Source organism: Nansenia antarctica (assembly GCF_963989245.1).
Source record: "Nansenia antarctica genome assembly, chromosome: 5".
Classification (NCBI taxonomy): domain Eukaryota; kingdom Metazoa; phylum Chordata; class Actinopteri; order Argentiniformes; family Microstomatidae; genus Nansenia; species Nansenia antarctica.
In genome coordinates, this window is record NC_137690.1 from 25,741,355 (window position 1) to 25,758,240 (window position 16,886).

Sequence of the window (16,886 nt, forward strand, 5' to 3'; positions counted from 1 at the left end):
TGCCCAACAAAATGAGGTGATCAAATCAGTCTCAACAAGTGTTCTGTTCTGATCCATCAGAATGAACAATTTTTCAGTCCTCTAGTTGTAAATCATCCATCCTGAGCTTTACAGTTATAATGGTTTCTCAAATTGATCTACAAAACTTTTGCTGGACTTGCTGCAAAAAGGCAACACCACAACAGATAGGAGTACAGACTCCCTGGGGCTTGATCAGTTAGGACCAACTTCCCAGTTGAACATGAACATCTGAACATTCTGATATTGCTCTATTAAATTAGCCTTCATACATATGGATAACACATACACGTACACACATACATGAATTCCAAATAGCAACCTCTTTCATGAAGAGTACCTCGTTGATCAGGTTCTATAAATGACTATCACACCTCAATGATGCTATAAAGACCCCGAAAGAAAAAAACATTCTGCACCAACAGAAAACATGTACAAAGAAGGAGAGGGTATTAATTAACCCTTTCTGCCTTTATATTGATGCATGTATCACACTCAATATGACGTCTCTCTTTCACAAAACATGTGAAAAAAATTACTATGGTGTTATGTTCATGTAATATTTCTTAGAAAGATTTTGATGGATTGACATTATTCTCCCACTGTAACTACACATCATTGTAACTTTGTGTATTTGCTCATGTCATCCTGACATGTCAAAAGAGATTTTTGCTATTTGTTCCTTCCCATTAGAAGTAATTCAATAGCTCCCTCTAGTGTCTGTCAAGCCAGTGAGCTTCTATAATTGACTATCCTGTGTCAACAACCTAACAATGAATGAATGAATGAATGAATGAATGATGAATGAATGAATGAATGGTCTTTATTGTCATTAATATAGTACAGGTACCATACAACGAAATTTGGGAGGGGGGGCTCCCCTGGTGCTAGGAGAAAAATACTAAAAACAAGAAGGGAAAAAGAGCTGGTTTACATAAATAAAGGCTATAATATAGCCTTTATTTATGTAAACCAGCTCTTTTTCCCTTCTTGTTTTTAGTATTTTTCTCCTGTATATTATACACTATCCACTATACTATACTATACAAATAAAACACTGTGCTGTACTCTATGCTATGCTATAAATATCCTAACATTTCCTATCTCTGAACCTTATGTACCCGAGGGTTGTCATATTGCACATAGTATTATTGCACATTCATTTAAAGTGTCGCAGTTTGCAGGTTTGAAATGTTCACAGTTGTGTTTCAGTATTGCACTTGATTACAATCTAGTAGCTGCCATCAAATTGTCTAGATTGTCCAGGGCCTAGAACCTAGGTCTTTGCTGTGTTCAGGGCCTGAATGGCCCTAGGGTAGAAGCTGAGCTTCAGTCTATTTGTCCTTGCGGACATGGTCCTGAACCGCCTGCCCGAGGGCAGCTGAACAAAGTGTTCGTTCCCAGCAGTGGCGGCTCCTGCCAAATCTCTCAGGGGGGGCAATTGTTGCGTTGATGGTTAAGGTGACACGTTCAAGGGTAAATTCACCTAAATCAGCGGGCTTAAATAAATTGACTCTCACAGCATTGGTATTCAGTTATCACATATTTTATTTTAGGTGCAGCAAATCCAGGATAAAGAGCAGTGGCACAGGGGCTGATAATGTGCAATGGATGGATAAAACTATTTACATACTACAAAATACAAAATATGGACGGCATACATACTGCTCACTTGTATTGAAATTTAGCTCGTCTCTCTTTCAAAGCAGCAAAACAATCAATGACCCTCTCATTAAAATCAGGCATCTTCCTGACTAGTTCCCTCTCCATTGAAAGCATGGCCAGTGCATTCAGGCGCTCCTGGCCCATTGTGTTTCGCAGGAAGTTCTTGATTCTCTTAAGGGTCGAGAAACACCTCTCAGCTTCAGCTGTTGTCATGGGAGTGGTAATTAGGATGTTCAACAGAGCTACAGTCTCAGAGAAAGTCTCCTGGAGGTTGTACCTGTGTAGAACCTGGTACAGTGCCAGTGCACCAGAGCAGCCCTTGAACTCAGCACTCTCATAGACAAGGGACAGCTCAGTCTTGAGCTTCACCTGGTTCAGCATGGGGTATGCCTTGACAGTGGTGTTCAGAGCCTCAACAGGGAATGCATGGCAGTGCTGTTGGAACATCTCTCCTTGGAGCAGCGTGGCACTCACAAGGTGGTTGGTGAAAGAAAACCTTTCTTTGGAGTGGGCCAGGATTGTGTCGCAGATCTGTCAAAAGTATGGGGTGTGAAAGAAAATGTGGAAATAAGCACTTTGGAAGTACAACACTGAATAAAGACTGCTACCATCCCATCCCTGAATGTAACTCTGATTGGTGGTGATTTTCCAACACTGTGTTTCAAAACTTGGACCTACCTCTTTAGACAGCCTCTGCTTCTCTTCTTCTCCCAAGACCCTCCTTGATGTTCTGGTTCCTGTGGCTTCTTGCTGCTGCTCTTGAGATGAGCTTTGGTCCCTGAAGGCAGACAGACCAACAGTGTTAAGATTTCAAATAAGAAAATGTGGCTGAACAATCTGCTGTCTTGTAGTTGTAATTGTATCTACAGTAATTTCTGAAATGTAGTCTAACGATGATTTAAGGTCTCCAGGAGAGAGGGATCTGTTTTAAGTATAACAGTTGACTTTAGCTTTAACAGGCTGTGCACATGAGTCACTCCCGACCACTTAGATATCTTGGAGCTATTTAGGTAGATATGCTTATTCTTGAATAGAAATATGTAGGTCTATCTATTCACAAATTAAACCTCAGACATTTTTAGACATGTTCTATATATTAGCCTATTACATATATCTAAAAAAAAAAAATGCTTAGTTGTAATTTGTGTATGTATGTAATAAAATGTATTGTATAGTTTGATAAATGTAATATACTACATTACATTAAGTAACTACATATTAATATAATGTAACATAATAAATTAAATGCAAAGTTTTGTTGCAAAAAAGAAGCTTCGCATAGCAACCTACCAAATGAATAGTGGAATATCCTACTCCAATTACTCGGGCAAGCCCTAATTTTAATTCAACTCGTTATATAAGCCTACTAGTTTTACCGGCGCCTTTCCCATTCATCATAGCATGCATACATTTGATTATTACAAAGTTCTATATTACGGAGAAGGTACAAACTATATTTGTTGATCTTACCGTATGGCCTGCATGCTGCTTGTGAAGCTTTGGACGGCATGTTTTATGAAGACTGCGTCAATGTCCTTCTTCTGCAGCCGTATGACATGACGTAAGCACGTACGATTCTTTGGGCATGTCCCAAAACCCCATAGACAAATGACCGAATGGCCTGAAGTTACCAAAATAGATTTTACATGCAAGTCTACGAGAACAGCCTAGTGCAATTTCGAGTCGAGGGAAAGTTGCACTGAAAGGGGCGGGACTTGAAGCTGATTGGAAGATACTCCACAGAACACTAGCTGATTGGACTATGATATACTCCACAGAACACTAGCTGATTGGACTATGATATTCAGAAGCAACACTGTCTAGAAGTCATAGAAAAAAAATCTCTCTCTTCTCCCTTTGGTGGGGCATTGTCCAATTGCCCCTAATGAACCAGCCTCCCCTGGTTCCCAGGGTGGGATAGGTCTCTGGAGATAACAACCTTCCTGAGTCTAGGCCAGACCTGGGCATTGTGCGGCCCCTGGGCTGCATGCGGCCCTATGGCTGTCCCTGGCCGGCCCTGTGTGAGGTCAATATTTCCCCCATAATAATAGAAATAACATGTAAATAAGTGTAGGCAATGCGTCCAGTACAATTGTATTGCTTTTATTTTGAAGGCGACAATTGTATTTTCAATTTACGTATGTGCGTACGTGACTATGTTATGGCGCTTTTCCACTACCATGCCGACCCGTGCTGTACCGCATGAGCCCGATTTGTTTTGATTTCTCCACTGCCAACTGAGCCGGGCCGAGCCAGGCAGTTTTAGTTCTCGTTTCAGAGGGGTAGCGAGAGGTAGTTTTTGCCAGGCTGTGTGTGACGTGTGACGCTGCAGACTGTTGATTGGTCAATGGAAATCGTCACAACATCGTCATTCCATGTTCAGAGTTCACCCTTAACCGCCATTTTTTATTTTTAACAGATTTCGCTCTCGGATAATGTCACTTACTGTTTCTGTAATAACTTATTAATAAAGATTAGAAAAATTATGATCACCATCTTGTTATCTTAGTTTAATGTCATTTCAATGCATCATAGAACTTTTATTTACAACAAGCATAACAAAAAAATCGCTATTATGGCGATGTGCTGTGCCTATGCTAGACATGCATTGTCGGTGTGTGTGTGCACTGCGTTTATATCACAAAATGTACATTTGATAAGTAAAGGTAAGCTAGCTAAGTAAGTAATCTAGCTAACTATGATTGGAAACATTGTTTCTATCCAGTTAGAATTATAGAAGATCTAGTTGTGTTTTCATGCTGTGCTGCCTGGGTTTGAACAGACTTTGGGATTAACTACAACATCTCCATAGCCTACGCTACATTATAACTTGGCATCCTCTGAAAATAAATGGTGGGATGTAAGTATCTTTTAACTTAGCAAACAATAGCTGCATTTACATAGTTTTGTTTATGTTCAACTGGAAAAGGTAGTTATCACAGAATTTCGTGTTTTGACTGCTGGGAGTTCGCCTTTAAAAAAGCCTTTCCACCTGTATGTACTGTATGTTACGGCACATGTGGGAATACGGTACATGTGGGAAAAATAGGGTTAGGGTTAGGTGCTACGTCTACTACGTAGACATTCTGGCATGTCTAACCCTAATCCTAACCTTAACCCTAACCCTACCCTTACCCCTAACCCTAACCTTAATCGTAGCACCCTAGCACCTAACCCTAACCCTAGTTTTCCCACATGTACCGTATTCCCACATGTACCGTAACATATATATCTGCCATATACCTCCACTATGATTGGAAATTAAGTAGTGTCCAGTTGTGGAATGATAAAATAAATAAGCACTAAATAAATAAATAAATAAATAAATAAATAAATAAATAAATAAATAAATAAATAAATAAATAAATAAATAAATAAATAAATAAATAAATAAATAAATAAATAAATAAATAAATGAATAAATAAACAAATAAACAAATAAATAAATAAATAAATAAATAAATAAATAAATAAATAAATAAATAAATACATACATACATAAATAAATAAACAAATAAATAAATAAATAAATAAATACATACATAAATAAATAAATAAGCAAATAAATAAACAAACAAATAAATAAATAAATAAACAAATAAACAAATAAATAAATAAACAAATAAACAAATAAATAAATAAATAGATTAAGTGAAGTGCTCTTATGACACGAAACTCCTACTGTCCCCGGTCGCTCCAGGGCCATATTCCACAAAGCTCGATAAAGTTCTAAGCCTCGATAAAGTTCTAAGCCTCGGAAATGTTAGCTTGCGTTCGGTGCCATCAATGTGGCTCAAATAATTCGCTGCTTGGTTGAGCTCCTTCTGAGTCAGATATAATTAGCCTGGTCCCGACCAGGCTAAAACACAGGCTATAGTCATCCGTGCGTCAAAAAAGGCTCACAGGCGGAAACTAAACCCTGAACGAAAGTTCCTCATGTGTCTTTTAGGAAATATTAGTTCCCACTTCACATGAGATAGATAGATTAGATAGTTTGATTAGATAGTTTGACTGTGTGATAGATAGATAATTTGATATTTTGAAAGTGTGATCGATCGATAGATAGTTTGATTGTGTGATAGATAACTTGATATTTTGAAAGTGTGATAGATAGATCGGTAAAAAAAAGAAAAGAAGTGATTGTCTCAACTTGCATTGCCGTCATCACAGCGGTCTAGCTGGCGTAGTGGTTAAGGCTGCGGACTCGAGTTCCAAAGGTTGCGAGTTCGAGACTTGACTAAGTCATTCATTTTTATTTTTTTTTACATTTAACCGAAGATTTCATGCAAAGGTTTCAAACACCATTGTAATCGTGTCAGTTCTTGTAAATTAGCCTGCACCATAATTTTATAGCCTACATACTTTTTTAGATGAGATTTTAGATTAGATTCAGACAACGAAATGCAGTAAAAAGTGCGCCTGAAGAGGGATTTGAACCACCGATATAAAATGACGAATAAATCCTATGGCAGCGGTCGATACCACTAGGCCATTGTGGCGATATGACGGTTTGTAGCCTGCTGCTGATATCACCACAGTAGTAAATATTCATTTATTAAAATATGAACATATAACAATAACTGGGGCTAGTATGACCTACGCATTTAATCGGTCAGCAATTTCTTGCCAAACCATTTCCCTCGCCTTGTTAATTGCGGCAGTATTGCACTATTTTACATCTTATTTTTCCGTCTTCATAAAAAATCAATAATTCGGAATGCTGCGCAAATGTAGTACCCCTGCAGAGTGGAGTATCTTCATTTCGACAGATCGACTCTTCTGGGCTGCGTATGTCTGCGTGCACGCGCCCATATCGAAGATTTGTAAGCCTGTCTTCTGTGAACACTGATGACACAAGGCTGATCCTCATTCGAGGAATCACCTGAGGCTTGAATACCAATCTCGAGGTCCCTGAGCGCCGCATTTAATTATAGCGCCGCTATATTAAGCCACCGTTAGTGGAATATGGCCCAGGTATGTTGTGTATAATATAATATAAACATCTCTGAATAAAAGTCTGAAAATCAAATTTCAGAATAAAAGTCTGAAAATCAAATTTCTGAATAAAAGTCCCAAAATATTTCTGAATAAAAGTCAGAAAAAAATATTTCTGAATAAAAGTCATAACATTTTTATTTCAGAATGAAAGTCCTAAAAATACAATTTCTGAATAAAAGTCAGAAAAATTACATTTCAGAATAAAAGTCCGAAAAATAAAATGTCAGAATAAAAGTCAGAAAAAGTCTTGTATGTATGTAATGTTAATAAATAATAGGCACAAACTGATGTTGCAAAAGGTCAAAACTATAGCTGCATTTACTTCCCTGTGTTTAAATGAGTCCTCTTGCTCTTCTATATTTGACCTACATTTTCATAGCCTTATACATGCCGTGCGGCAGCCACACATTAAACTTAGTTGTTTCCGATGCTGCCAAGTCCTCAGTGCAGTCTTAGACAGCTAAGACGCTAAGAATATCCACCCAAGCCCTGGTCTTCTCCGCAGCAGAATACTGCGCCCCAGTCTGGAGCAGAAGCCCTCATGCGAGAAAGGTCGACGTGGCTATCAATACCTCCCTCCGAATAATAACTGGATGCTTGAAGCCTACCCCTGTGTCCCTCTTGCCAGTCCTCGCGGGAATAGCACCGGCCGGCCTCCGACGGGAGGCTGCCACCCTCGCCCTGGCCAGGAAGGCACAAAAGCATGATTGGCACATCCTGCACAACACCACCATAACACCAGCACCTCCAAGCCGACTCAAGACCCGCCACCCTTACAACAAGGCAGCACAAGCCATGCTCAACTCCACCTCTGAGGACATCTCCAGAGATGCATGGCTGGCAGCAGCTTGGAAGCAGGAGTGGGAGTCAACCGGGTCCTCCCGAATCCACCGCTACATCTGGGACCCAGGAGATGGCGCCATTGGAGGAGACGACCTACCACGCCGGCAATGGACCACACTGAACCGTCTACGAACTGGTGTCGGTCGCTTTAAAACATCAATGAAGGCGTGGGGCCTGGCGGACAGTGCGGCATGCGAGTGCGGTGACCCAGAGCAGACCGCCGACCACATAATCACCATCTGCCCCTTATATAGACCACCCTCAGAAGCCAGCCTCTTCGACCTAGAACCAGAGATGCGGGCATGGCTACGCGACACCGAGTTGGACCTCTGACGTTACACGAAAGAAGTGCAGTCTGTCTCTTTCTTTTGAATCCTACAAAGAGTTTATGTCATCTCGACTGCTCGATGGTCCATATTGAAAGATAATGTCTCTAAGCTGACCGTCAAACCCCTCTCAAGACACACGTTGGGAATCTCGCATTGACAGTGTGAAAGTGTTACTGTATCAGCTGCATGAAGTGCACGCTGCTTTGGAAGCACTTGTGGATCATTCACTGGAGAAAAGAGATGGCATGACAGCGACAGAAGCCAAAAGCCTCTCTAAAGAGATTATATCAGCGCCCTTTACTGTGAGCATCATTGTGTGGCACAAAGTTTTGTATCACATTAATAACGTGAGTAAAATGATACAGAGTCCCTCAGTCAGTATGGAAACCCTGAGCTACTTAGCCCACCGCGGCTGTTTTTACGATTGGATCGATAGTCAGCCGCAATAAGTTGTCTTGCTTTGCTATTTAGCATTTGGGGCGCACTGTTTTTGTTTGCCTAGGGCGGCCAATCACCTCACGCCGGCCCTGGTTACTGCTAGCACTAGCAATGCTAGTAGTAGCACGGTGTAGGTACCGGATTTTCCCACCCTATGACCGGAACCGATTGATTGTATGATGATCCTGGTAATTGTCCGGTACATATGGACTCTACAGTTACAGATGTGATCATTAGAAGAGGTCCCCCAAAGATGAAACCTGGATTTAGTTATCCTAAAAATAAAGAGAACAGAAACTTTAGTGAAGCTTTATTTCTCCGAAAACTACCAAATGGGGAAAAAACTCAAAAACGGGACATGTCTTTTTGCTTTTGCTGTAAGCTTTTCAACATAAAGGATAGGCCTACATGGTGGTGAGTAACATCTCTATTCATGTCAATAATGGCTTGTGCGTATTTAATGTTGGGTATGATGACAGTTTTATCCTAAATCCTAATCCTTTACGAGTATAAAAGGTTTGAAATGAAACAAACATGGTTGTAAACTATCTAAATAAGTAGATATTCTATTGTCCATCAGCACAGCGTGTGAGCGCATTTCTTGCAATATATCGGTGCGGTTATAATAGTAGCCTACATCATTATAAGGGGGGTAGTGGTGGTCTAGTGGATAGTGAGTTGGACTTGTGATCGGAAGGTTGTGAGTTCAAATCCCGCCTGAAACACCACCGCTACTAGTGTGCCCTTGAGTAAGGCACTTAGCCCTCAGTTACTCCAGGGGGAATGTCCCTGTAATTCCTAATTGTAAATCGCTTTGGATTAAAAGCGTCTGCTAAATGGCTAAATTAAAATTAAATTAAAATTAATAAAAGGCCTCGCAAATCTGACTTCGCACAGTAACCATGGTAACCACAACAATAGTCTCAGCGTTCCCGGTTATGGCACTATGACGTCATACCATACCACTGTCAAAGCTGATGTTTGTGCAGCTGGGCATCAGTCTTGAACGAGACATCGATCGAGACACTCCGATGTGACATTTACGTGACATTTACCGGCTATCAACGGAGTTACCGGCTATCAACGGAGTTACCGGCTATCAACGGAGTTACCGGCTATCAACGGAGTTACCGGAATTATGATTACTCAGACGGTAAGGAACTGCGTGTAGGACAGTCTAATAATAGGCAGGCTAGCATATTTTAGTATGAATATATATTTACATTATACATATTATATATGTATTTACTTTTAAAAATCTTATAGTCATTCTTATATTATTTTGTTTATCTTTGTTCTATGCCCCTTGGATTGTATGTTTTATTATGTCACTAATTTTAATTAATTTTTTAAAGAACAACACACACCTGTCTAACACACATACACACCTGTCTAACACACACACACACACACACACACACACCTGTCTAACACACACACACACACACACACACACACACACCTGTCTAACACACACACACACACACCTGTCTAACACACACACACACACACACCTGTCTAACACACACACACACACACACACACACACCTGTCTAACACACACACACCTGTCTAACACACACACACACACACACACACACACACACACCTGTCTAACACACACACACACACACACACACACACACACACACCTGTCTAACACACACACACACACACACCTGTCTAACACACACACACACACACCTGTCTAACACACACACACACACACACACACCTGTCTAACACACACACACACACACACACACACACACACACACACACACACACACACACACACCTGTCTAACACACACACACACACACACACACACACACACACACACACCTGTCTAACACACACACACCTGTCTAACACACACACACACACACACACACAACTGTCTAACACACACACACACACACCTGTCTAACACACACACACCTGTCTAACACACACACACCTGTCTAACACACACACACACACACACACACCTGTCTAACACACACACACACACCTGTCTAACACACACACACACACACCTGTCTAACACACACACACACACACCTGTCTAACACACACACACCTGTCTAACACACACACACCTGTCTAACACACACACACCTGTCTAACACACACACACACACACACCTGTCTAACACGCACACACCTGTCTAACACACACACACCTGTCTAACACACACACACACACACACCTGTCTAACACACACACACCTGTCTAACACACACACACACACACACACACCTGTCTAACACACACACCTGTCTAACACACACACACACACACACACCTGTCTAACACACACACACACACACACCTGTCTAACACACACACACACACACACACACACACACACACCTGTCTAACACACACACACCTGTCTAACACACACACACACACACCTGTCTAACACACACACACACACACACCTGTCTAACACACACACACACCTGTCTAACACACACACACCTGTCTAACACACACACACACACCTGTCTAACACACACACACACCTGTCTAACACACACACACACACCTGTCTAACACACACACACACACACCTGTCTAACACACACACACCTGTCTAACACACACACACCTGTCTAACACACACACACCTGTCTAACACACACACACCTGTCCAACACACACACACACACACACACACCTGTCTAACACACACACACACACCTGTCTAACACACACACACACACACCTGTCCAACACACACACACACACACACCTGTCTAACACACACACCTGTCTAACACACACACACTCCTGTCCAACACACACACACACACACACACCTGTCTAACACACACACACACACCTGTCTAACACACACACACACCTGTCTAACACACACACACACACACACCTTTCTAACACACACACACACACACACACCTGTCTAACACACACACACACACCTGTCTAACACACACACACCTGTCTAACACACACACACACCTGTCTAACACACACACACACACCTGTCCAACACACACACACACCTGTCTAACACACACACACCTGTCTAACACACACACACCTGTCTAACACACACACACACACCTGTCCAACACACACACACACACCTGTCTAACACACACACACACACCTGTCTAACACACACACACACACCTGTCTAACACACACACACACCTGTCTAACACACACACACACACACACCTGTCTAACACACACACACCTGTCCAACACACACACACACCTGTCTAACACACACACACCTGTCTAACACACACACCTGTCTAACACACACACACACACACACCTGTCTAACACACACACACACCTGTCTAACACACACATACACACACCTGTCTAAAACACACTTACCTGTCTAACACACGCACACACACACACACCTGTCTAACACACACACACACACACACCTGTCTAACACACACACACACACACACACACACACACCTGTCTAACACACACACACACACCTGTCTAACACACACAGACCTGTCTAACACACACACACCTGTCTAACACACACACACACACACACCTGTCTAACACACACACACACACACACCTGTCTAACACACACACACACACACCTGTCTAACACACACACACACCTGTCTAACACACACACACACACACACACACACACCTGTCTAACACACACACACACACACACACACACACCTGTCTAACACACACACACACACCTGTCCAACACACACACACACACACACACACCTGTCTAACACACACACACCTGTCTAACACACACACACACACCTGTCTAACACACACACACACACACACACACACACACACCTGTCTAACACACACACACCTGTCTAACACACACACACACACACACCTGTCTAACACACACACACACACCTGTCTAACACACACACACACACCTGTCTAACACACACACACACCTGTCTAACACACACATACACACACACCTGTCTAACACACACTTACCTGTCTAACACACGCACACACCTGTCTAACACACACACACACCTGTCCAACACACACACACACCTGTCTAACACACACACACACACACCTGTCTAACACACACACACACCTGTCTAACACACACACACACACACACACCTGTCTAACACACACACACCTGTCTAACACACACACACACACCTGTCTAACACACACACACACACCTGTCTAACACACACACACCTGTCTAACACACACACCTGTCTAACACACACACACACACACACACCTGTCTAACACACACACACCTGTCCAACACACACACACCTGTCTAACACACACACACACCTGTCTAACACACACACACACACACCTGTCTAACACACACACACACACCTGTCTAACACACACACACACCTGTCTAACACACACACCTGTCTAACACACACACACACACCTGTCTAACACACACACACACACACACACACACACACCTGTCTAACACACACACACACCTGTCCAACACACACACACACCTGTCTAACACACACACACACCTGTCTAACACACACACACACACACACACCTGTCTAACACACACACACACCTGTCTAACACACACACACCTGTCTAACACACACACACACACACACACCTGTCTAACACACACACACACCTGTCTAACACACACACACACACACCTGTCTAACACACACACACACACACACACCTATCCAACACACACACACACACCTGTCTAACACACACACACACACACACACACACCTGTCTAACACACACACACACACACACACACCTGTCTAACACACACACACACACACACACACACCTGTCTAACACACACACACACCTGTCTAACACACACACACACACACCTGTCCAACACACACACACACACACACACACACACACACACCTGTCTAACACACACACACACCTGTCTAACACACACACACACACCTGTCTAACACACACACACACACACACACACACCTGTCTAACACACACACACCTGTCTAACACACACACACACACACACCTGTCTAACACACACACACACACCTGTCTAACACACACACACACCTGTCTAACACACACACCTGTCTAACACACACATACACACACACCTGTCTAACACACACTTACCTGTCTAACACACGCACACACCTGTCTAACACACACACACACCTGTCCAACACACACACACACACACCTGTCTAACACACACACACACACACACACACACCTGTCTAACACACACACACACACCTGTCTAACACACACACACACACACACACCTGTCTAACACACACACACCTGTCTAACACACACACACACACCTGTCTAACACACACACACACCTGTCTAACACACACACACCTGTCTAACACACACACCTGTCTAACACACACACACACACCTGTCTAACACACACACACCTGTCCAACACACACACACCTGTCTAACACACACACACACCTGTCTAACACACACACACACACACACACACACACCTGTCTAACACACACACACACACACCTGTCTAACACACACACCTGTCTAACACACACACACACACCTGTCTAACACACACACACACCTGTCTAACACACACACACCTGTCCAACACACACACACACCTGTCTAACACACACACACACCTGTCTAACACACACACACACACCTGTCTAACACACACACACACCTGTCTAACACACACACACCTGTCTAACACACACACACACACACCTGTCTAACACACACACACACCTGTCTAACACACACACACACACACCTGTCTAACACACACACACACACACACACCTATCCAACACACACACACACACACCTGTCTAACACACACACACACACACCTGTCTAACACACACACACCTGTCTAACACACACACGCACACACCTGTCTAACACACACACACCTGTCTAACACACACACACACACACCTGTCTAACACACACACACCTGTCTAACACACACACACACACACCTGTCCAACACACACACACACCTGTCTAACACACACACACCTGTCTAACACACACACACACACCTGTCTAACACACACACCTGTCTAACACACACACACCTGTCTAACACACACACACACACACCTGTCTAACACACACACACACACACCTGTCTAACACACACACACACACCTGTCTAACACACACACACACCTGTCTAACACACACACATGTCTAACACACACACACACCTGTCTAACACACACACACCTGTCTAACACACACACACACACCTGTCTAACACACACACACCTGTCTAACACACACACACACACCTGTCCAACACACACACACACACACCTGTCTAACACACACACACACCTGTCTAACACACACACACACCTGTCTAACACACACACACACACACCTGTCTAACACACACACACACCTGTCTAACACACACACACACACACCTGTCTAACACACACACACACACCTGTCTAACACACACACACACACCTGTCTAACACACACACACACCTGTCTAACACACACACACACCTGTCTAACACACACACGCACACACCTGTCTAACACACACACACCTGTCTAACACACACACACACCTGTCTAACACACACACACCTGTCTAACACACACACACACACACCTGTCCAACACACACACACACCTGTCTAACACACACACACCTGTCTAACACACACACACCTGTCTAACACACACACACCTGTCTAACACACACACACACACCTGTCTAACACACACACCTGTCTAACACACACACACACACCTGTCTAACACACACACACACCTGTCTAACACACACACACACACACACACACACACCTGTCTAACACACACACACACACACACCTGTCTAACACACACACACACCTGTCTAACACACACACACACACCTGTCTAACACACACACACACCTGTCTAACACACACACACACCTGTCTAACACACACACACACACACACACACACACCTGTCTAACACACACACACACACCTGTCTAACACACACACACACACACACACCTGTCTAACACACACACACCTGTCTAACACACACACACACACACACCTGTCTAACACACACACACACACCTGTCTAACACACACACACACACCTGTCTAACACACACACACCTGTCTAACACACACACACCTGTCTAACACACACACACACACACCTGTCTAACACACACACACACCTGTCTAACACACACACACACACCTGTCCAACACACACACACACACACCTGTCTAACACACACACACACCTGTCTAACACACACACACCTGTCTAACACACACACACACCTGTCTAACACACACACACACACACCTGTCTAACACACACACACACACACACCTGTCTACACACACACCTGTCTAACACACACACACACACACACCTGTCCAACACACACACACACACACACACACCTGTCTAACACACACACACCTGTCTAACACACACACACACCTGTCTCACACACACACACCTGTCTAACACACACACACACACACACACACACCTGTCTAACACACACACCTGTCTAACACACACACACACACCTGTCCAACACACACACACCTGTCTAACACACACACACCTGTCTAACACACACACACACACACACCTGTCTAACACACACACACACACCTGTCTAACACACACACACCTGTCTAACACACACACACCTGTCTAACACACACACACACACACACACACACACACCTGTCTAACACACACACACACACACACACCTGTCTAACACACACACACACACACACACCTGTCTAACACACACACACACACACCTGTCTAACACACACACACACCTGTCTAACACACACACACCTGTCTAACACACACACACACACACCTGTCTAACACACACACACACACACACACACCTGTCTAACACACACACACACACACCTGTCTAACACACACACACACACACCTGTCTAACACACACACACCTGTCTAACACACACACACACACACACACCTGTCTAACACACACACACACACACACACACACACCTGTCTAACACACACACACACACACACACACACACCTGTCTAACACACACACACACCTGTCTAACACACACGCGTTTTCACATTTGCATTGACAATGCCAAACAAAACAGAGGTAACCATTTCATTAATGTGTTACTGTGTTTATGTGACTGGATCTCCTTGAGGCCGAGCTGCTCCAGTGCTGAATCTTGTTCATCATGAGCCTCTCTCTAAAATGTTTAATCATTGCCAAAATATTACATTGTGATCAGCTGCATATGACTAGCAATTAGCTGCATACATCTATGCACGAATATAACTCAACACTGGACTCTTTTAATCACGAAATGATTCAATTTGTACTCTTTCTAATTTACTATTAATTAAGTACAATCGCATTGTTATTTTAGACCTAAATCCACCAGGTGTCACCTTTTTCTTGGGGGTAAAAATAAAAAACCGGAATGGTTAAAACCCTTAATATGTAATAACCAACGTGATACAAGACAGTCATAAATAAAGTATTTATTTAAAATATATATTTT